Source organism: Nicotiana tabacum, chromosome 23, assembly GCF_000715075.1.
Source record: "Nicotiana tabacum cultivar K326 chromosome 23, ASM71507v2, whole genome shotgun sequence".
Taxonomy (NCBI): domain Eukaryota; kingdom Viridiplantae; phylum Streptophyta; class Magnoliopsida; order Solanales; family Solanaceae; genus Nicotiana; species Nicotiana tabacum.
Window position 1 is genome coordinate 42011157 of NC_134102.1, and position 22406 is coordinate 42033562.

The 22406-nt window shown below is 39.2% G+C and overlaps 1 pseudogene; it reads left to right on the forward strand.

The window, feature by feature from the left end:
- Positions 1 to 19094: 19094 nt before the first annotated feature.
- LOC142177821 (small nucleolar RNA R71) lies at positions 19095 to 19193 on the forward strand (annotated as a pseudogene).
- Positions 19194 to 22406: the final 3213 nt, after the last annotated feature.

Below are 22406 nucleotides of genomic sequence, written 5' to 3' on the forward strand. Positions count from 1 at the left end.
TAGGATACATTTGAATATAGTGATCACAACTTCCTAAGTACTTTAATACATATACATTAACAATTTCACCCCACACTTGTGTGAAACCAAACCCCAACATTCACACATAATCGCATCAAGCTCCCGATTTCTTTAAGCACAAACCCGATAAGAACTACCACTAGCAAGTAATTACTTTTTTATACTATATACAAACACCAATATTTTTTCTTTTTCTAGATTATGATATTCTCTTCTCTTCTTTTTTTATCTCAATTCCCTACAAGTGGTTCTCATAATCTTTTTTTTTCTCAATATACCTTTCCCTTTTCTATAGTTCCACTCAAAAACCCAACCATACCTCCATCTAGCTTTTACAAGCTCATAACAACTCACGTGCTCAAGAGAGGTCTACAGTTCAAACAGATAGTCAATTCAAACAAAGGGGTCAAGCTTGTATTGTGGTTACCAAACAAATAGGATTACAGGCTCAAAGAGGCTAACTAAGATAAACATTAATTAGGTGGGCAAAAGCATATATCTGGCTCAATAAAAAAATGCCTATATCCCTTCCTAGACTGAACAAGACTGCTATTTCGCTTTGCAAACACACAGGGTAAGTTCTATACATCAATAGACATGCACATAATATCAACGAAAACCACACTCATACATTGGCACATAACTCACTCGGGATCGGATCTTTCCCGACTCTCTAGTCAAAGCATTTAAGTAGAGTTACGATCAAGCAATTTAAGGCACTTATCTAAAAGTCAAGAACTGAGCCTAGGCGTCATGACTAAGGCACTCACCACTCTCAAGGCATATGCAGTCAAGGGAAATTGCTTCAAATTAGCACTATGACTCAACATTTTTTACTCCTATAAACCAAAAAACTAACTACACCCGGTTCAAGTAAAATCCTTAGAAAAGAACCGCGACACAAAGAAAAACCAAGGAAGAATTACTACACTACCTAAGAAAATAAAATAAAATAAAATAGAATAAAATAAAACAAAGGACTTATTTTTGGATTTTCAAAATTTTTTAATTTTTGTTTTTCGTTCGACTTCAAATCCCTCAAGAAGCCAGTCGACAAAATCCATCGTCCGAAAGAGTCAAAACTAAACAGTTAATTACTAACTATTACAGGACGATAGAAAATAGAGTTATGATTACAGACCATATTATCTAAGAAAGAAAGAAACAAATCAAACAAAATCAACTGGCAAATAGAAAACAAGTACAAATACAATCAAATAGGAGCACCCCACACTTTAAAAAAAATTGCATTGTCCCCAATGCAAAACAGTAAAACAAGAGTGAAAAGGTAACTCCCTGAGGCCCATGGCCTACTCTTCATCGCTACCCTCAAAAGTGTGCAGGTACTCTTCATCATCAGAGAGAACAGAGTTGGCGTCCTCATCAGGTGGCATCTGTACTCCAGCAGCTAATCCCAACCACTGCTGCGTGATCGCGGAGAGTAGATGGTCCTCCTGCAGCTATGCCAAGTCAACCTCCCCCCGAGCAGCGCGAAGGCGCATATCAACAAATAGAAATTGCAGTGTCTTCTCAACACGAACAGTCTTTGATCTACAGGAACAACAACAGCATGAGGGTCTATCATAATTGTGACATCAAAAGGCTTAAGAGGTCGCAAAACCAGAATCTACCGATCATAATGAAACTCCTCCTTCACATGGTGGATCCTCAGAAGTCATATGATCATACTCAGGAAATATAGACGGTGGTCCCCAAGTGGTCGTACTCGAGACATGTGCTCAAGCATAATCTTACCCAGATCAAACTTCGTCCGAGTCAAGATAGCATAAATGAGACACACCTTCAACCGGGAGACATCAATGTTGTTCTGGGTAGGCATGATCTTCGCATTAATCAAACGGTGAACGACTCTGGCAAGTAATACTATGGCTAAAATATGGGTTTTTAGCCTACCATCAATTCCCTAAGAAGTGGAATGCGTCTCGTAAGTGCAATTCTCTCTTTAAACATCAAAATTCTTTTTCTTCAATTTCTATCTTCTCATTCATGTTTGTGGTTGTACAGCTGTCACCCGGTTTCCGAATGCGGTTCCTCGGTTAAAGGAGTGGATCGAGGGCATCTGTACTCGAATGTCGTACTTCGAGCGTACATGGCACAGACTCTCGAAGGGCCGATGGGAGGCCCGTTCTCATGGTAAGGCCTCTTTTTGGGTTGCCAATACTATGTTTCCACCTTTTATTATAATAACTCTTCTTCCCTTTTTGTTATTGCAGGTTTACCTAAGACCACCGAACTTAGGCCTTCAAAAGGGGATGAGGATGTGCCCCCATCCATTGATCCCTCTACTGCTGCCACAGAGGGAAAAAAGAAGAGGAAGAGAAAACCCTCAGGCTCCCCGGGCTCCGAGGTGAATAAACCAAAGAAACGGGTGCTCTGCAAGCCTAGGAGGGGCTCCAGTTCCTGGGTTCCAGCCTTAGACTTCCTCCTACGGCTTAAGGACGAGCCGGAGGATAAATCTATTTTTGTTACCCACAAGACGACCTATCCCGGGGACGCAGATGCATCCGAGGGGGAGACTCGTGAGATTGACCCCCCTCAAACTCAAAAGACCGACGTGGATAACCGGGGTAAAACTCCTCAGGATGCCAGTTCCGATCCAAAGGAAGCACCCAATATAATTGAGATCTCGGGGATGCCCTCCTACACTAGGTCCATGCTCGAGGAGGCCAAGGAGAAAAAGGAGAAGTCTAACGAGGGGGTCCATAGTTCTGAAAATCCTCTTCACTCCTTTTTCGACGATGTGGACTCGACTACTTTGGAAGACTTCTCCGGGCTAGGCGACCTAGAAGTTCTGAAGAAGGACATATCCTTGGAAGCAGGCGGGCCGAGCTCTAGCCCTAAATTGATCGATCAGTTCGTTGCCCCAAGTGTCAACCCTAGGCATAGGAGATCAATCATACTGAATGTCCATGAGGATGCTCGGGTTTTGTCCGCTCCTGTGGGGGTAGCTAGCTACCTCCGATGTCTTGTGACCGAGGAGGATCAAACAAAAATGAATGAGGTGAATGTGCCATGCCTCTTCAATGAGGCGCAACAAGCGCTGAACCAGGTAAGGCACTATTTCTCTCCATCGATATATTATTATCTTCGTTTGATGTTTCTCATATTTGTTTCCTTTTTGCAGGCCTCGGTACTTCACCACAAGAGTTTTCTAGGTACCGGGTTGAGGTCAATCAACTCGAGCTCGAAATCAAGGAGCTTTCCCAAAAGATGGACATGTTCAATCTTCTTAGCGAGCAGCAAGAGGGGGTCGCCAAGAACCTCCGGGCCAAGTTGGATGCAGCTCAGAAAGAGGCATCGGCCTTAAGGAAGGAGCATTCCAACTTGGTGGAAAAGGTAAAAGTTTTTGAAGTTAGACACAAGGGGCCGGTAGCAGAGGCTAACAACAATACTTCGCAGATCCAGCAGAAGATCGACCAGATCAACCAACTCCGCAAGGAGATGGACGAGATCCAAATAATGGCCGACGGGTGGAAAACAAGATGGACCTGCTAGCCTCGGAGAAGGAGACCGCCCAGGCCAAGCTGTCTTCGGTGAAAGTTCAGCTTCGGGTGGTGAAGGAGAAGGCCGATACACGAGCTCAGCAAAACGAGGACCTCCAAGCACGGCTGGGCTCGTCCATCGCTGAATGGGATGCCCTTGGCAAGGAGATCAAAATAACGAGGTCTAGGTTGGAAGAAACATCGGCTGATGTTGACGAGATGGTGTCCTAATACAAGGCCGATGTTGAAGCAGCCGAGGCCCTCCTGAAGACTACTGCTGAGTATGTAAGGCGGTTATCCCGAAGGGAAACCCTCGAAGAAATACATGCCCGAGGCTTCGACCTATCTGCCGAGATCGAAGAGGAAAAAAGAATCGAGGTTGAGGCCAAGAGGCTAGTTGAACCCTAAGGTGAAGAAGCCTCTGAGGGCTCTGAAGAATCCGGAGGCCTGACGGTTCTAGTGACGAGTCGGGTTCCGGTGAAGACCAGGCGTAGATGCCTTAGGATGTTTTTTTGTTTTTGTATGTAGTAAATATATTTTGTTGAGGCTGTTTTTATTTGGCCTTTGTAAAGATATTCCGGAATATATAAAAAAATTTCTTTTGGCAATTTTCAAGTCTATTATCTTAGTATCGTTTTACAGTTGCAATAGAATCAAACGTAGTAATAAGTCATTTTTCGGAGGTCCGAACAAGACCTGTCCTTGATGCAACTTTTGCTCGAAACTTGTGGAAGCTCGGAGTGGCCGAAAATTTCCCCAAGGTGCTTGCTTAAATGTTTTTAGACTATATCTTTGCCGAGGGTAAACTTTGAACTGGTTTAGAATTTTGTTGAAGTCCTTATGTTTTGATTACGGGCTTCGGACGTCTCCAAACCATTTTTAGGGTGGTCGTAGTTCTTTAGGTTTAGGCGCTGCCTAATAGGTTTTGTGCCTCCGGGTTTCGATAACCAGAGCCGCCTGAACTTGTCTCAGATGATAGTCTCCGAGTGGGGATATCCCTTTGGGCTCGGATAGGGGTGGCCCTTGGGCTCGATGGTCTCCGGGTAGGAATATACCTTAGGCTCTATACTTGTAAGAAGCAAAAAATATGCATTAGCAAGGTAGAAACTTTGTTTCATTTTTGTGTGTAGCGTACAAGATTGTAAGCGTGTAAAAGCTCATATTATGGCTGAGGTGGCCTACATAGGCATGGTTCACTTGACCGTTTGGCCCTTACAATAAATCCTAACAACCGAGCCTACATTGTTCAAGCACAAAGTTTCCTTCCTTGCTAAAAATCTTGACCCAAGGGTGATGGCCCCCAGTATTCGAGGTTGATATTTGAGAGGGATCAGATACTGTTGATGCGACTATTGACTCCAATTTAAAATCGGTCTTCAATTCTACATTAGCACGATTTATGTTGCCTCATTAAAAACCTTGCCGGAAAACCCATTTAGGATAAAACCGGTTCAAGGGAAAAAGAGTGCAACGTATGCTTTCAGACCTAACAACTACATTCTTCTTTGGTTGTTGCCTGCAAGTGTTAGTCTAATTCATAATATTAAAAAAAGTGAATGAGGTCGTACCTTAGCAGTATTACCATTTTAAGTGGGTCACGTTCCAGTTGTTCGGTAGCTGTGCACCATTCCCTGCTTCGCGTTTGTATGACCCTTTACCGATAGTCCCGATGACTTGATATGGACCTTCCCAATTCGGTCCCAATTTCCCTTCGTTCGGGTTCCGGATGTTCAGTGTTACTTTTATTAACACCAAGTCCCTGATATTGAAGTGTCGGAGGTTGGCTCTTCGGTTATAATATCTTTCTATCCGCTGTTTCTAGGCAGCCAACCAGACTAGGGCGGCCTTGCGCCTCTCATCCAATAGTTCCAGACTCGTGCTTATGGCCTCATCGTTTGATTCTTCAGTTGTATATTAGAACCTGAGGCTCTATTCTCCTACCTCATCCAGTATTAATGCTTCAGCACCATAGACTAACGAAAATGGAATGGCCTCGGTACTAGATTTTGAGGTCATACGGTATGCCCACAAGACTTCGGACAAAATTTCCTTCCATTTTTCTTTGGCATCGGTCAACCTTTTCATAAGGTTTTAAAGTGTTGTCTTGTTTGTAGACTCTGCATGTACGTTACCACTAGGGTGATAGGGTGTTGACAAGATCTTTTTCATCTTATGGTCCTCGAAAAATTTTCTTACCTTGCTGCTGATGAACTGCTTCCCGTTATCACATAATATCTCGGCCGGTATACCGGACCGGCATATTATGTGGTCCCAAATGAAGTCAATGACTTCTTTTTTCCGGACCTTCTCGAACGCTTGAGTTTTGACCCACTTAGAGAATTAGTCAATCATAAATAGTATAAATTGAGCCTTGCCTGGTGCCCATAGCAGGGGACCGACAATATCCATTCCCCATTTCATGAACAACCAAGGTGACATGACCGAATGTAGTAACTCCCCAGGTTGATGGATCATTGGTGCATGCCTCTGACGGCCGTCGCATCTCCGCACAAAGTCCTTTGCATATTTCTCTATGTCGATCCAGTAATAGCTGGCTCTGATTATCTTACGAACCAAAGATTCTGCCCCCGAATGGTTTTTGCAAGTGCCTTTGTGAACTTCCCTCAAAACATATTAGGTGTCTCCCGGCCCCAAGCATATGGCGAGTGGGCCATCGAACGTTCTTCTGAATAGAGTACCCTCAAATAGGCTAAACCTAGTTGCCTTCATTCGCAGAGCTCTCGATTCTTTAGGATCCGAGGGCAACTTACCAGTCTTCAAGTAGTTTATATACTTGTTTCTCCAGTCCCAAGTTCAACTCGTTGAGTTTATCTCAGCATGGCCTTCTTCCACTACTGATTTCATGAGTTGTACGACCATTCCTGAGCTGAATTCATCGTCATCAACCGATGACCCCAAGTAAGCCATAGTATCAACTTCGTTGTTTTAATCCCGGGGTACGTGATGCAAGGTCCATTCCTTGAATCGATACAGCGTTACCTGTAATTTGTCCAAGTACCTTCGTATTCATTCCTCTTTTACTTCGAATGTCCCGTGGACTTGATTTACCACAAGGAAGGTGTCACACTTAGATTCGACCACCTCGGCCCCTAAGCTTTTAGCCAATTTGAGACTTATAATCATGGCCTCATACTCGACTTCATTGTTAGTTAATTTCACAGTTATGATAGATTTCCTAACTATGTTGCCCGTAGGCAGCTTCAACACGATGCCGAGTCCGGACACTTATATGTTCGAGGCCTCATCCGTAAAAAAGGTCCAGATTCCCGAGGAAGTCCCCGAGGTTAACAACAATTCCTTTTCGACTTCGGGTATTAAGGCCGGCATGAAGTCGGCCACAGTGTCTGCCAAACTTTGAGATTTAATGGCGGTTTGGGGTCGATATTCGATATCGTACCCACTAATTTCTATGACCCATTTGGCCAATCGTCCCCAGAGATCAGGTTTGTGCATTATGTTCCTCAGTGGGTAAGAAATTATGACACATATGGGATGGCATTGAAAATATGGCTTTAACTTTCTAGAGGCGCTTAGCAAAGCGAGCGCCAATTTCTCTAGGTGAGGGTACCTTATTTAGGCCTCGCCTAGAGTCCTGCTAACATAATAGATAGGAAATTGCGTACCTTCCTCTTCCCAGACTAAGTCTCAACTTACCGCTATCTCGGATACCGCCAAGTACAGGTGCAGTTGCTCGTCTGCCTTCGTAGTATGAAGCAAGGGTGGACTCGAAAGGTACCATTTGAGTTCTTCCAAAGCTTGCTGGCACTCTGGGGTCCACGAAAAGTATCTTCTACTTCAATAATGATAAGAACCAATGGCTCTTATCGGAAGACCTTGACATGAACCGACCCAGGGCGGTTATGCTCCCCGTTAGCCTCTGAACGGCCTTGACATTATCTACCATGGTGATGTCTTCTATAGCTTTGATTTTGTCGGGGTTGATATCGATTCCCCGATCGGACACCATGAATCCCAGGAACTTCCTGGACTCGACACCGAATGTGTATTTCTCCAGGTTTAGCTTCATATTGTATTTCTTCAGTATGTTGAAGGCTTCCTGCAAATGTTCCAAATGGTCCTCTGCTCGCAGGGACTTAACTAACATACCATCAATGTAAACCTCCATTGATTTTCCTATTTGTTCTTCGAACATCTCATTTACTAGGCGTTGATAAGTGGCACCGATATTTTTTAGTCCAACGGCATTACGTTATACCAATAGGTGCTGAATTTAATGATCAAGGAATGTTTTTCTTGATCGCCCGGGTCCATCCAGATTTGGTTATAACCGGAATAGGCATCGAGAAAGCTGAGTATCTCGTGCCCGACCGTTGCATCGATCATGCGATCGATGTTAGGCAAAAGGAAAAGAATCATTGGGGAACGCCTTGTTCAAGTCTTTGTAATATACGCACATTCTTAAATTATTTCCCTTTTTAGGCACTACTACGTTAGCCAACCAATCTGGGTACTTAATTTCCCGAATGGAACCTATTTTAAGGAGTTTGGATACCTCGTCTTTGATGAACGCATGCTTGACTTCAGACTGAGTACTCCTTTTCTATTTAACCAGAAACTTGGGATCCAAGATTAGCTTATGAATGGTTACTTCTATTGGGATCCCTGTCATATCTAAATGGGACCAAGCAAAACTATCCACATTAGCAATAAGTAATTTAATGAGTTTTTTCCTGAGCTCGGGAGTCAATCCCGTGCCCAGGTTTACCTTCCGATCGGGAGAGTGTTTGATCAATATGACTTGCTCCAGCTCTTCGACCGTCGAATTGGTGGTATCGGAATCGGCAGGGGCGATTAACGACCTATGAACTCCATAATCATCATCCTCGCCTGCCTCCTACTTCTCTGGTTTTGTCTGGACCGGTGTCGGTGATTGCTATTTAGTTTCTTCCTTCCTAACTGACTCTGGGTTCTTTGATGTCGAGAGTGCAGACATCGAGATCACCTCATCGACCGCGAACATTTCTTTTGCGGCCGACTATTCTCTGTAAACCATCTTGATCCCTCCTAGTGTGGGGAACTTCAATGCCTGATGTAGTGTCGAGGGTATTGCCCTCATGTTGTGAATCCATAGCCTTCCGAATAGAGCGTTATACCTCATATCCTCTGCGATGACATAAAATTTGTTTCCTGAATGGTTACGGTGGTGTTCACTGGCAGGGTTATCTCCCCTTTAGTAGTTTCACATGCCATGTTGAATCCGTTTAAGACCCGGACTGCAGGTACTATTTGGTCTTGTAGACCCAGCTGCTCTACGACCCTCGATCTAATGATATTGTCCGAGCTACCTGGATCATCAACACACACTTAACTAGATATTTATTTATGAGTACAGAAATTACCAGTGCATGGTTATGCGGTTGCACGATGCCTTCAACACGTATTCCCGGGTTCGCTTTTCCCTTGTAATGGACACCTTAGTGCACTTCAGCATGGCCCCTAGGGGATGTCGCCTCCATCGATGATCATGTTGATGACGTGCTAAGGTTCCTCTTGCTCGGTCTGCTTGTTGGAGTCCCTATTTATGAAGTGATTTTTGGCTCGATCACTCAGAAATTCCCGGAGGTGTCCGTTATTGAATAACCATGCCATTTCTTCTCTTAGATGTCAGCAGTCTTCAGTCATGTGGCCGTGAGTGCCATGATACTTACACATCAGGTTGGGGTCTCTTTGGGCAGGATTGGACTGCAATGGCCGAGGCCACTTGGTATCTTTGATGCATCCGATGGCTGACACGATGCCAGCCGCATCGATGCTGAAGTTGTATTCTGATAACCTCAGTGCCTCCCTGACCCCGATTGGCCTGTCGAAACCATTTTGGCTCATGAGTCCCCGGCTATTATGACCTCGATCGCTTCTTTTTCATTCTTTGCAGGGTTACGTCCGGATCCGCTGCCCCTTCGATCTCCGTTATACGGTTGATACTGATCTCTGCTTGGTCTTGGTATATGATCGACGACTCTTTTAGACATGTCATTAGTTATTATGGGATACACAGACCCAGAGGGGGCCCCGAGCTGAACATCCTCGACTCTGATTTTCGATTGGTAACTGTTATGGACGTCAGCCCAAGTTACCGCCGGGTACTCTATCAAATTCTGTTTCAGCTGTTGTAAATCCAATGAGCTTTGGGGGTTGAGTCCTTAGGTGAATGCTTGAATGACCCAATCATCCGCAACCGGAAGCAGGTCCATCCTTTCAATTTGAAACCTCGATACGAATTCCCTGAGCATTTCATTATCTCTTTGTTTCACTATAAAGAGGTCTGATTTTCTGGTCTCGACTTTGATGTCCCCGTCATGAGCTTTTATGAAGTCATCTGCAAGCATGGCAAACGAATCATTGGAATTAGGGGGCAGGTTGTGATACCATATCATTGCTCCTTTAGACAGGGTTTCTCCGAACTTTAAGAACTTAAGAACAAAAATAAGAATTTTGAACGACAAAGAGAATTGAAATAGATTGCCTTGGTATTTGTGTTACAATGTATCCCTTGAGCAATAAGCTTTCCCCCTTTATATATTAGGGGAGTTTTACCCTAAGTACAATTCTAAGAAAGGTAAAAATTTTCTGTTTCGATAATTACTGATTTTCTGCCGATAGGGGCCGAGATTCACGCCGTGATATCCGGTTGGGCACGATCATCACGGCCCTTTGTTAGTCGTGTGCAGTTGTTTGGTAATGCTCTCCGAAGTCTTGATCCCCGAACCGGACCCGGAGGACATGGCCTTGATACCCCCGAGGGCAGGTGTTTTGCCCGAGCCCCGATATGAGGGGCTCCTCGCTCTAACTCCGATTCATTACGGTCACGTTCCTGCTTTGTTTGTCTCACCGGGAAATCGGGGTGTTCAGTTGGCTCGGTTTCACCCGTATACACATCTTTTGATCAAAAGTATTTTGTTGTCAAATATATTTTTTTTCTAAAGTTAAGGTGTTTGTCCAAGCATTTAGAAAGAAAAACAATATGAGAGTAAAAGTAGAAGCAGTTTTTTAGAACATAAAAAATTAATTTCTCCCAAAAAGTATTTTATTTTTTGAAAAATACTGTTCAGAAACATCATTTAAAAGCTTGTCCAAATATTAATTACTATTCAAAAATAATTTTAAATTAATTAATCAAATATATAGTGTTTCTCATCAAATGTAACTTTCTGAAAAATATTTTTTAAAAGCAGTTTTTAAAATAAATTAATTTTAAAAACTTGGCCAGGCTTTACGCCCATTAAGTCACTTCTCTCTCCCAATTGTGCACATTTTCCGTTAGAAGCATTTGTGCACATGTATGTTTAGATTTGTATTTAAAATTTAATTTGTAAATATTAAATTCCTCGTGGTTGTAAATCTTCGCTTGGATAAAATAAAGACACGAAGATGCACTTTCAATGTCAAAACTTATGGACAAAGGGTGAACGGTGGAGGCGCCCATGTTAAAGCAGCCTGTGTTTATCCGTAAAATGATATAATTAAATTTATATATAATTTATAAATAAATGAATTAATTTGATCCAAAAATAATAGATAAATTAGACAGAAATATTAGACTTAGTCTTAAAATTGAAATAAACGACATATATCTTAGTTCCGGGCGTAGAGCTACCGATAGTAATAAGAACAGTGCAAATAAACAAGAAAATAAAATGTTATTTGAGCTTTTGATGAAGTATAGTATATGCTTGTAAGAAAATTTGTGTCCTTATAATGATGATAGAACTCACTATTTATAGTTACACCTAGGGAACAAGGTCCTAGGATTAAGCTCCTTTTTAATGACAATTATGAGGGCCATTGAAGAATGTATAACGGTGGACAGTGAATGTTATATTCTCTATAACGGATCATGTAATTAATGCTGTAGAATATTCTTCATTGAAGGTTACCGGATGGCGGCATTTATTTTGTCTTTATGAATATCATTCTCTCCGATGACAAGCGGAATTATTGTCTCCGAGTTTGACTATCTTTTGTGTTCGATTTCACATATCGCTTTCTCATACGATCATTAAAAATGAACATATTTTACCCCGTACCGTTTGGAAAACTTTGATTGATGTATTTATGAGTCTTACCAGCAAAAGAAAAAGGGGAGCTTTAACAGAGGTGAGCTGGTAGGGGTATGTCACTGATTTATTGGTACAGCAATAGAAGTACCAAGAAGCAAAAACTACCACTAGCTTTACTGTCGTACTGACCAAATAGCAATTCGATCGAAACGTTTCGTACTTCACATATCATGTCTTTAGTGCCTATTAATTCTTGTATGGTCATGCAGCCATGAAAATTACTCCCTCCATTTAAAAAAAACTTTTTGAGATGGTCTTAAATATGTTGTAATAAAAAACTTTTAAGATATATGGTCTTAAAAACTTGATACAAATTTTAATAAAAAAGGTAAAATTTTTGAGATATATGGTCTTAAATATGTTGTAACATTTTTGTGGCTATAAAACTTTTAAAACTTATGGTCTAAAATCTACCATAATATTTGTGTGGCTATAAATACTTTTTATTAAAGAAATATTGAAAGATGCCAATCTTTTTGAACATACTAATAAGGAAATAATGTCAATCTTTTTAAAACAAATGGAGTATTATATGGTGTACGTAATTGACATGTCAACAAAGTGAGTTGAGAATCATGAAAGATTTTCGGTTTAAATTTCTTGCATAAATTCTGTTATACGCGCATTCTTTCTATTTATCCGAGCCTTGATGGATAGAATTACCTAATATTTATGCTGACGAAAATAACATATATTTCTTAGAATATATGTGCAATTGATCCATGAAATGCCTCCTATTGTTATTCTCTTTCACTTCTCCTTCCAGATTCAAAGCTGTTATCAATTTAGAGTCTGTTTGGATGAGCTTATTTTAAGTGACTCTTAAACCAAAATAGATTTTAAGCCATAAGTTAGGAATTCTAACTTTTGGCTTTTGGCTAGTTTTTGTCATTTTAGTTTAAAAACAAGTGCTTAAAAGCACTTTTTTACTCTATTCAAACACTACAAAATGACTTAAAAGTTATTTTGGCTTAAAAGCACTTAAAATAAGTCAATCCAAACGGGCTCTTAATTTGCTTCTTGTGTGTTGAGAGGCTTAAAAGAAAATTTTGAACCTCCACTATTTGGTTTTTTCGAATTCAAAGTCGAGATTTAAAAAAAAAAAATAGATTGAAGTTTGAATATTTGAGCCGCATTCTTTTCGAGCTGGAGTCGATTTCTCTTTACCGTGGTTAATTAAAATTTTGAAAAATAGAATTACACCATTAAAAGTCGCTCGAGCTTCGATTTTAGAAATTGGGTTTTTCGAGTTTGTTAGTTGTTTGGATTAGGTGTTGTCCGAATTGATTGAAAATATCAAGAGGAGTTTAAAACTTAAATTTGAAGTGATTTGGAGTAGATTTGAGTTAAATTTCAGAAGAAGCTCAAGGAAGAAGAAGAAGAAAGAATATCACATGAAACTCCATCAATAGAATTTATTTGTATAACAATATGTAATATTGTTTAATAGTGTACAAACACCTCTTAAATACTATAGGGGTGTATAAACACCTCTTAAATACTATAGAGGTGTATAAATACCTCTTATACATTATTATATTCAAGATTAATATATTATTTACATATATTTAATGGATTTCTCACATATTTTTATTCTTATACACATATCTACATAGCGTATCAACAACATATTTTCACTATTGTGCTTATATGTAGTTATATACTTTTGTACACTTATATGCATAATGTACCTGACTTGTATAAAAATGTATAATATTGTATAAATATGTATAAGCGTCTCTATACGAACTTTTTCTATGATTTAGAGTTTCAATTCATGTTCAAACCGGTCCAAATTCCATCAAATGACTTCAAGTTTTGTAGAACAAGTCTAAATAACAATCACTCCAAGATTCTCATAAAAAATCAGAGTCGAAATTTAAACCTATTTATTTAAGCTCATTCAATAATGGTGGATTACGTTAAAGATCTGATTTTCACTACCCAAATGGATTTGGTTTGTTGAACTAATATTTGAGTCATATTTATTGATTCGGAAATTGGGTTAGAAGCTTGAGCATTTAAAAATAAATTTTGAATAGCAATTTCGAGAACCAATTTTGGTTGGATGTTAAATCTTGACTTATTATATTTGGGTTACAGCTTTGCAAAGTTGTATATAAGTCTCCTAATTACAATGTATATGTGTGGACTGTATTTATATGCAATTCTCTAAACAAATTATTAATGATAAAATACTTTATTGTTTGCTACTAATTATTAGGAAATATCAAGTACCGAGAGACAAATAATAAAATTTTGTTTACTTCGTCATGGAGTATTATTTAGAGCAATAGTATTAGTTATAGAATGGAAAATGTGCTATTTGATATGTGTGATATTTGTACATCCAAATGTGGAGACGGTATAAAGTGAAATATGATATGACACGTGGTCATCTAAAGGAAATACACGTGGAACCCAAGACGAGGATAGCCTAAGACCGAACACAGCCATTCCACTTGTCACCGGAAGGGATAACGTTCATAAAGATGTATTAAATGCTCCTTGCCCGATAGCATTTAATAGGGAATATTCTGCAACATTAAGAGCGACGGTCCGTTAAGAGAATTTGACATTTATGTTTACCGTTACATCTTCATCAATAACCCTCATAATTGGCATTAAAGGAGGGCATGATCCTAGGGCCTCCTTTCCTAAACACAACTATAAATAGTGAGCCTAGTTATTGACGAGTTTAAAACACAACACAAAATTATGCTCGCTAGTCGAATATAGTATAATATAATATCGTATCCACAAGGATTGGAGTTAAACAGTATTATCGTAGTTTGTAGCTAGATTGCTATCTAAGATGATCAACAATTGAGAATTATATGACTAAAACTAAAATTAACTAAGAATCTAGAGCTAATTGACTATGACAATCGCAACAAAAGTAAGCAAGGAAGATATCAATGGGAGAAAATAGGGGATTGATTGGATATGTGCAAGATAATTATCTCGAATTTAACTCTAGTTAATTTATTTCTAATATTCAAGTGAGTCTCTTGAATTCACTCAATTATTAGTTCAAACGTTTAATAGAAACTCCTCTCTCGATTAAGTCTCAACCTCACAATATGAACCAATTTAAGCTCGGTGAAGATATGCAAGAATTCGTAGTGGATTGGTCTTTAGGAGAACCTCTTCCGATTATCCTCCTAACTAGGTTTAATCAATGATTCAACTAGCCTCTTTCGATTACTAAGAAGAATTAATGAACTCAACCCACAAGATAATGTGAAGATATCACAAGTTATGCCTCTTTCGGTTACATGAACATGTGAATATAAATGCAACAATTAAAACATCCAAAATGATTCAATGCATAAAAACTAAAGTTAATATCCATAAATAATTATCAATACACCAAATCTAACAATCCCTAAAGAGAACTACTCCATAAATATGGAGTAATTCATCACAAATATAAAAAAAAATATAAAACGATCCAAACTCTTGTCTTGAGTGAGGATTGAATGACGAATCCCTTGTGCTTTTGCTTATCCACCTTCTCTATAGCCTCCTTAGGTCTTAGATGTGTCAAAGTCTAAAAATAATATTTTTACATGTATTTATACCAAGTAGGGTCGGGCCCAAATGAAATCATCTTTTCCTATGCGAATTAGGACAATTACTCTGTAAAATTTGTATAGGCGTGCGCCGCATGGGGCGACGCGCCAAGCGGGGCAGCAGTGGGAAACTGCAGAGAGCTTGCTCTTTGACGGGAGCAGGAACTTGCATAGGCGCCGCGCGCCACGCGCCGCGCTAGTGTAGTTTTCTCAGAGTCCGGCTTTTTGCTTCGATTTTGACATTCAGACTTGTTCCTCGACCCCCGAACGCGATCTCAACTAAATCCCTTAGGATTTTACTCAGACTTCAAAGCTCCAAATCACTCAAATTAGCTCCATAACATCTACATCACTCGGAATCACTCCTACAAGGCATAAAATACATAATAAGTGCAAAATACTAGCGATTAAAGCTCAAACACAATTAAAGTACAGTAAATTAGAGTGCAACAAGCGACTAAAACACGAGATTATAGCCTACCATCAACACCCCACACTTAAACCATTGCACGTCCTCGAGCAATCAAACTATACTTTATAAAGAAACGACCTTTTTACATAACTCTCCTAACTCATCATACCAAGAATATTTAAAATAGGCTAAGCACAATAGTGTAACATTCTTGCCTCTAGACTTGACTCAAAAGCATCACGCGCTATTTATAAACCACTCGCTTACTCTAATATAGAGGTCAACGATATTACCTTCATTCGTGAATCAAGTGCCCTCACAACAATAGAGAGTCGTTCCACACAAAATAGAAATTAAGAACAATTAGGAACTCAAGATAGAAAGAATTCACTGACTCTCAGAAACACCATTCATATGCCACAAATGATGAACCATAGGCTTGCCTGTATTGCCCGTAGTGTACTACTTAACTAATCGAGCCCATTTAGTCAAGGATCAAGTAGGACTTTAATAGGTTGTAATGTAGGCTGCGGGATGGGTAGGATACATTTAGATATAAGAGTGACTCCACCTCCCTAAGCATTTTAATACATACATTTCAATTTTCAAAACCCCACCCTTATGTCAAACCATAACTTTACCTTTACATCAATAATATTAACTCCCAACTTCTTTAAGCACAATTACATCAAGATTTACCACTATCATGGAATATTTTGCACAATCAAACAATATTTTTTTTTTCCTTTTTCAATTCAAATAGCTCTTACTTTTTCAATACAGTGCACCTTTCTCCTTATTTCATTAGTTCCACTCAAAAGCCAAACCAACCACCCCACACTTCAACTTTTACAAAGTTCATAACAAATTCAAGTACTCACGAGAGGTATTAGATTCAAATAGATGGTCAATTCAAATAAATACATACAACTTGTAATGTGGTTGCTAAATAAACAAGATTACAGGCTTGACAGGGTTAACTATGATACATAACAATTAGGTGAGTAAAAGCATATAACTGGCTCAACAAAGAAATGCCTAAATCACTTCTAAGACTGAACAAAACTACTATTTCGCTTTACAAACACACGAGACAAGTTCTAGACATCAAATATAATGCACAGAATACACAAAACCTCACACACACATGGCACCTAACTCACTCAAGATCAGACTATCAAGACACTCTAGTCAAAGAAGTTAAGCAAAGTTAAAATCATACAATTTAAGGTGCTTATGCAAGAGTCAAAAATCGAGCCTAAGCGTCACAACTAAAGCACTCACTATTCTTAAGGTATAATGGAGTCAAGAAATATTGCTTTCAATTTAAAACACAACATAAGGTTTCCTACTATTCTAAAAAATAAAAACTAACTACATTCGGTTCAAACAAAACCCTTGGAAAAGAACCGCGGCACAAAAAAAAACCAAGGGGGAATCATTACACTAACTACAAAAGAAAATCTTTTTATCTTTTCCTTTCGACTTTAATCCCTCAAGAAACCCGTTGAATGATATCCATCTTCGGAAAAAGTCAAAATGTTTAAATTTTGATGGTTTTTCTCATTTTTCTATCTAACTACTAAAACAACAAAATTAAATTACTAACACAGATGCATACAACATACAATTTTTCCCACCCCATACTTTAAGTCATGACATGTCCCCATGATACACAATTAAAAAGCATAAGATAAAGAAAACTTCCCTGAATTTTTAGTAAGGGTCTGAGTCAAAGCCGAGATCCATTCCACGCGCCCGAACCAATGCACACATCCATGCAGATAGCTTCTTCTCAGCCTTCTTGGGGTATACCCCACACTTTTCTTTCACTGCAGCCTTCTCTTTTGAACCCTTCACCTTCCACTCAACACTTGCAGCTGGCTTCTCCTTTATCACCCCAGTCTCTACATTCATCTCGAACGTCACAGTCTCTTCACCCACTCTAAGCATGAGTTTTCTATCATGTATATCCAATATTTCTCTACCCGTTGCTAAGAATGGTTTTCCTAAGATAAGGGGGACCTCTTTGTTCTCTTCTAGCTTCACCACTGTGAAATATATAGGAAATACAAACTTATCTATCCGAACTAAGACATCTTTCACTATCCCCTCGGGTATGATAGTTATTTGGTCTGCCAGCTGCAAAGATATTGGTGCAGACCTTATCTCTCCAATCTCATTCTTCAGATTCCTGTAAATAGACAAAAGGTATTAAATTAATTGAGGCAATCACATAAAGACTTATCAAAATTAATAGTGCCTAAAGAGCAAGGTATAGTAAAAGTCCCCGGATCTCCACACTTTTGTGGGAGTTTGTTTTGCAAGATTACACTGCAATACTCTGTGAGCTTGAGTACTAATGTTTCTTCTATCTTTCTCTTCTTTGTAAGGATTTCCTTCAAGAACTTGGCATAAGCTGGCATTTGAGAGAGCACATCTGTGAATGAAAAATTTACATTAACTTGTTTCAGCATATCCGAAAATCTCTTAAATTGCTTGTCCAGCTTCTCTCTATAAAGCTTTTGGGAAAAAGGTAAAGCAGGCATCTGCTTGCTTTCTTCAGATTCATCCCTTCTTGAATTCTCTTCCTTCTTCTTTTTCTCAGTTCCCTTCTTGCCTTTCTTCTTCTTATCAACTTCATTTTTCAGCTGCTCCCCACTTTATTTTTCAGGTACCACCTTTTTTGGATAGGGGTGGGCTCTTTCACTACTTGTCCACTTCTTAGAGTTACAACATTTACCGTCTCTTTGGGGTTTCTTTCAGTATCAGCTGGCAAAGTACCTGGGATCCTTTCAGACAATACGGTGGCAATTTGTCCCACTTGCTTCTCCAAGTTTCGCAACCCTGTGCCAAGTTCTTTGATAGCTGCACCATGAGCATCTAACCTCTCATCTGTCTTGACAATAAAGGACTTCATAAGATCTTCTAGCCCAGGCTGATTGGATTGTTGAGGTTGAAACTGCTGCCTTTGCTGATTTTGGAAGCCTGAAGCTCCTTGTCCCCGGAATCTGGAGTTGTTTTGTTTCCATGTATGTGCAGTACCCCCAGGTGAACTCCATGGAAAACCGGGGTGCTTCTGACCCATTGCATTGAAGTTATAATTTCCCACAGCATTTACTTCCTTAGTTGAGGCCTGACACTCATGAGTGGGATGTCCTCTTCCACGTATATCACAAGCTGTGTGATTCTCTCTTTGTATAGAAGCTAAGGTCCGCTTCCCTATCTCTTTCGCCATGGCATCAAGCTGTACCTACACAGATGTGTTAGCATCAACCTGGTGAACACCATTCGCCCTTCTTCTTTCAGCACTTTCAGAGGGCCACTAATTTGCATCTTCAGATAATTCATCGAGAATATCGACTATCTCCTCTGGTGTCTTTTTCATTAAAGGTCTTCCAGCTGCATTACTCAATTTTCTACGCGAGGCCGGTGTCAAACCATCCCAAAAATCCTGGAGTTGCATCCAGAGTTCAATTCCGCTATGTTAACACTTTCGAACTAATTCCTTAAACCTCTCCCACGCTTCAAACATAGTTTCAGTCTCTTTCTGGAAGAAGTTATGGATTTCTCTTCTAAACTTTCCCATCTTAGCTAATGAGAAATATTTGTCAAGAAATTTTCTGGTCATCTCATCCCATGTTCTAATCGATACATAAGGCAAGCTTCGAAGCCAGTGCTTTGTATCATCTTTGAGTGTGAAGGGGAATGCCCTTAAGTAAACTGCATCTTGTGACACACCATTGTATTGAAAGGTGTTCATGATCTCCTCGAAGTCCATTAGATGTGTGTTTGGATCTTCGTTCATCTTCCCTCTGAAGACACAACATTTTTGCAGAGTTTGGAGCAACCCTTACTTCAATTCGAAATTGTTCGCAGCCACTAGAGGTGGTCTAACACTTGATAAGCCTTGGTTGTAGACCGGTCTAGCATAATCGCCAAGTGGTCTCCTAGCACCCAAAGGTTGATTCTGAACAATTCTCCGAGCCCTCTCCTCCTCATATACAAGTTGTGTATTCCGAAGAGTTGTTTTCTCGGCATCCCTTGCAATTTTTTCTCTTTGTTGGGCTTCCTCTCTTGCAGCCAAATTAATATTATCATCATCTCCCGCCATAATATCTTTGGTTGAGGATTGCCCAACCTTTTCAATATTCTCAGGGAGATTTCTTTTCGTCCTTAGCTGTCGCAGTTGTTTTTCTATTTCTGGTTCGTATGTTAGCACTTCCTCCCCAGAAGATCGAGTCATGCACCACTCTTACCTGTAACCTGCGCACAGTCAAAGAACACCAACCGTAAAAAGGAAAAAATAAAAATAAAAAGAAAAATTCTTGAATTAGCACTACAACTATTTCAAACACTATTGATTTTTCAATCCCCGGCAACGGCGGCAAAATTTGATGAGCTTAAAACACAATACAAAATTATGCTCGATAGTCGAATATAGTATAATATAATATCGTATCTACAGGGATTGGAGTTAAACAATATTATCATAGTTTGTAGCTAGATTGCTATCCAAAATGATCAACAATTGAGAATTATTTGACTAAAACTAGAGTTAATATCCATAAACAATTATCAATACACCAAATCCATCAATCCCTAAAGAGAACTACTCCATAGATATAGAGTAATTCATCACAAATATAAAGAAAAATATAAAACGATCCAAACTTTTGTCTCGAATGAGGATTGAATGATGAATCCCTTGTGCTTTTGCTTCTCCACCTTCTCTCTAGCCTCCTTAGGTCTTAGATGTGTCGAATGTCCTAAAAGTAATATTTTTACATGTATTTATACCAAGAAGGGTCGGGCCCAAACGAAAGTACCTTTTTCCAATGCGAATTAGGACAATTACTCTGTGAAATTTGTATAGGCGCGCCGCATGGGGCGACGCGCCAGGCGGGGCAGCAGTGGAAAACTTCATAGAGCTTGCACTTTGACAGGAGCAGGAATTTGCACAGGCGCGGAGTGCCATGCGCCGCGCTAGTGTAGTTTTCTCAGAGTCTGGCTTTTTGCTTCGATTTTGACATTCAGACTTGGTCCTCGACCCCCGAACGCGATCCCGACTAAATTCCTTGGGCTTTTACTCAGATTTCAAAGCTCCAAATCACTCGAATTAGCTCCATAACATCTACATCACTCGGAATCACTCCTACAAGGCATAAAATACAAAATAAGTGCAAAACACTAGCGATTAAAGTTCAAACACAATTAAAATGCAACAAGCGACTAAAACACGAGATTATAGCCTATCATGAGTTATCATTGTAAGAGACACAAATTTTATGGCTAAACTTACACTGCATTCTATACAAAGCTTAATACAATCTTACTCTTCCGCTTTTTGATCTCATCATTACTGTACTCGGAAACCTTGTTCCCGGAACTATCATCTCTGCTGTTTCATCTACATTTTAAGGCTAAGTATTATACATTTCTTTAATTATCGCATTATTTTAGGATCAAATTAATTCACTTGTATAGAAACCACGTATAAATTCAACTGTATAATTTTACGGGTAAACATAGACAGATAATTAGTTGACAGCCTGAAATGAAATAAATAAGAATTAAGAAAGGGACTTCAAGAGAAAGAGAACGCCCGTCTTCACAACAAATATCTGTATTCCTATAATAACATCACATTCTTTCCAAGTTCCAACCACATTCTTATTTCTATAGGACCCTCACAGCTCTTTTCCTTTTGTAATAAATCTGTTTGTTAATGATAACAACGCCCTACATATATTGCTTTTCCCAAAAACAATTCAGAAAAAAGAAAAAATTCCATCCCTGTATTTCATGTTGACGTTGCTTGGAGGTTAGCGGTGGGTCCGTCCTAGATCTTGCTTTATTTGGAAGAGTTTCCAAAATTAGTTTGTGTTGACGAGTTAACGAACTTGTCCTACATTAACTAGAAGCCTATCTTTGGAAATTTGGTGGTTTTGCCTCAATTAAGCTATGAGATTTTTACCTTCCTATATTACATATAAAACTTTATTACTTTTCTTAATCAAATTTTAACTTAATTACATAATCATATACAATTTACTAATTATATACAAATTAGTTTTAAATGAGTATCTCTTAAAATTAGGAATTGAATAAGGAATCAGTTATTTTCCATCCTTGTTCTCTCTCTCTCCTCTCTCTCTCTCCGTCTCTCTCTCCCGCTCTCTCTCTCTCTCTCTCTCTCTCTCTCTCTCTCTCTCTCTCTCTCTCTCCGTCTCTCCCTGTCTCTCTATCTCTCATTCTCTATTCTTTCCCCAATTTTTCTTCCTCTGATGTTCTCTACTTTTATCCTTTAATGTTGTATATATTTTTAATGGAATTCATCAATGGATTTTAATCGTTTCACTATAGAGTTTTAACTTAGCAATTTCCTTTTATATTGCACAATTGGTGTTCAAATTGAAATTGTCAATCAATAAATTTTGAAGGTGTCTGACTCTCCACCATTGACATCCATTAAAAAGCTTTGAAGCTTTGAAATCGAATTTGGGTTTTCAAAAACCATTATTTGTTTGGATTGGGTTCTGTTGCAAACAATCGAAAATATTATTTGGAGTTTACGTCTCAATTTTGAGAGTGTTTGGTGAAGATTAGACTTGATTTTGGCTGAATTTCAGATCGAAACTCGAAAAAGAAGAAGAAGAAGAAGAAGAAGAAGAACACATGACATACAATATACTTATGAAATTGTAGTAAAGTTGTATTATAATTATATATAAATTGTATTATGTTGTAGTTATATATATTTTTTTTTATTTGAATGTTGTATGAAAGTTGAAAA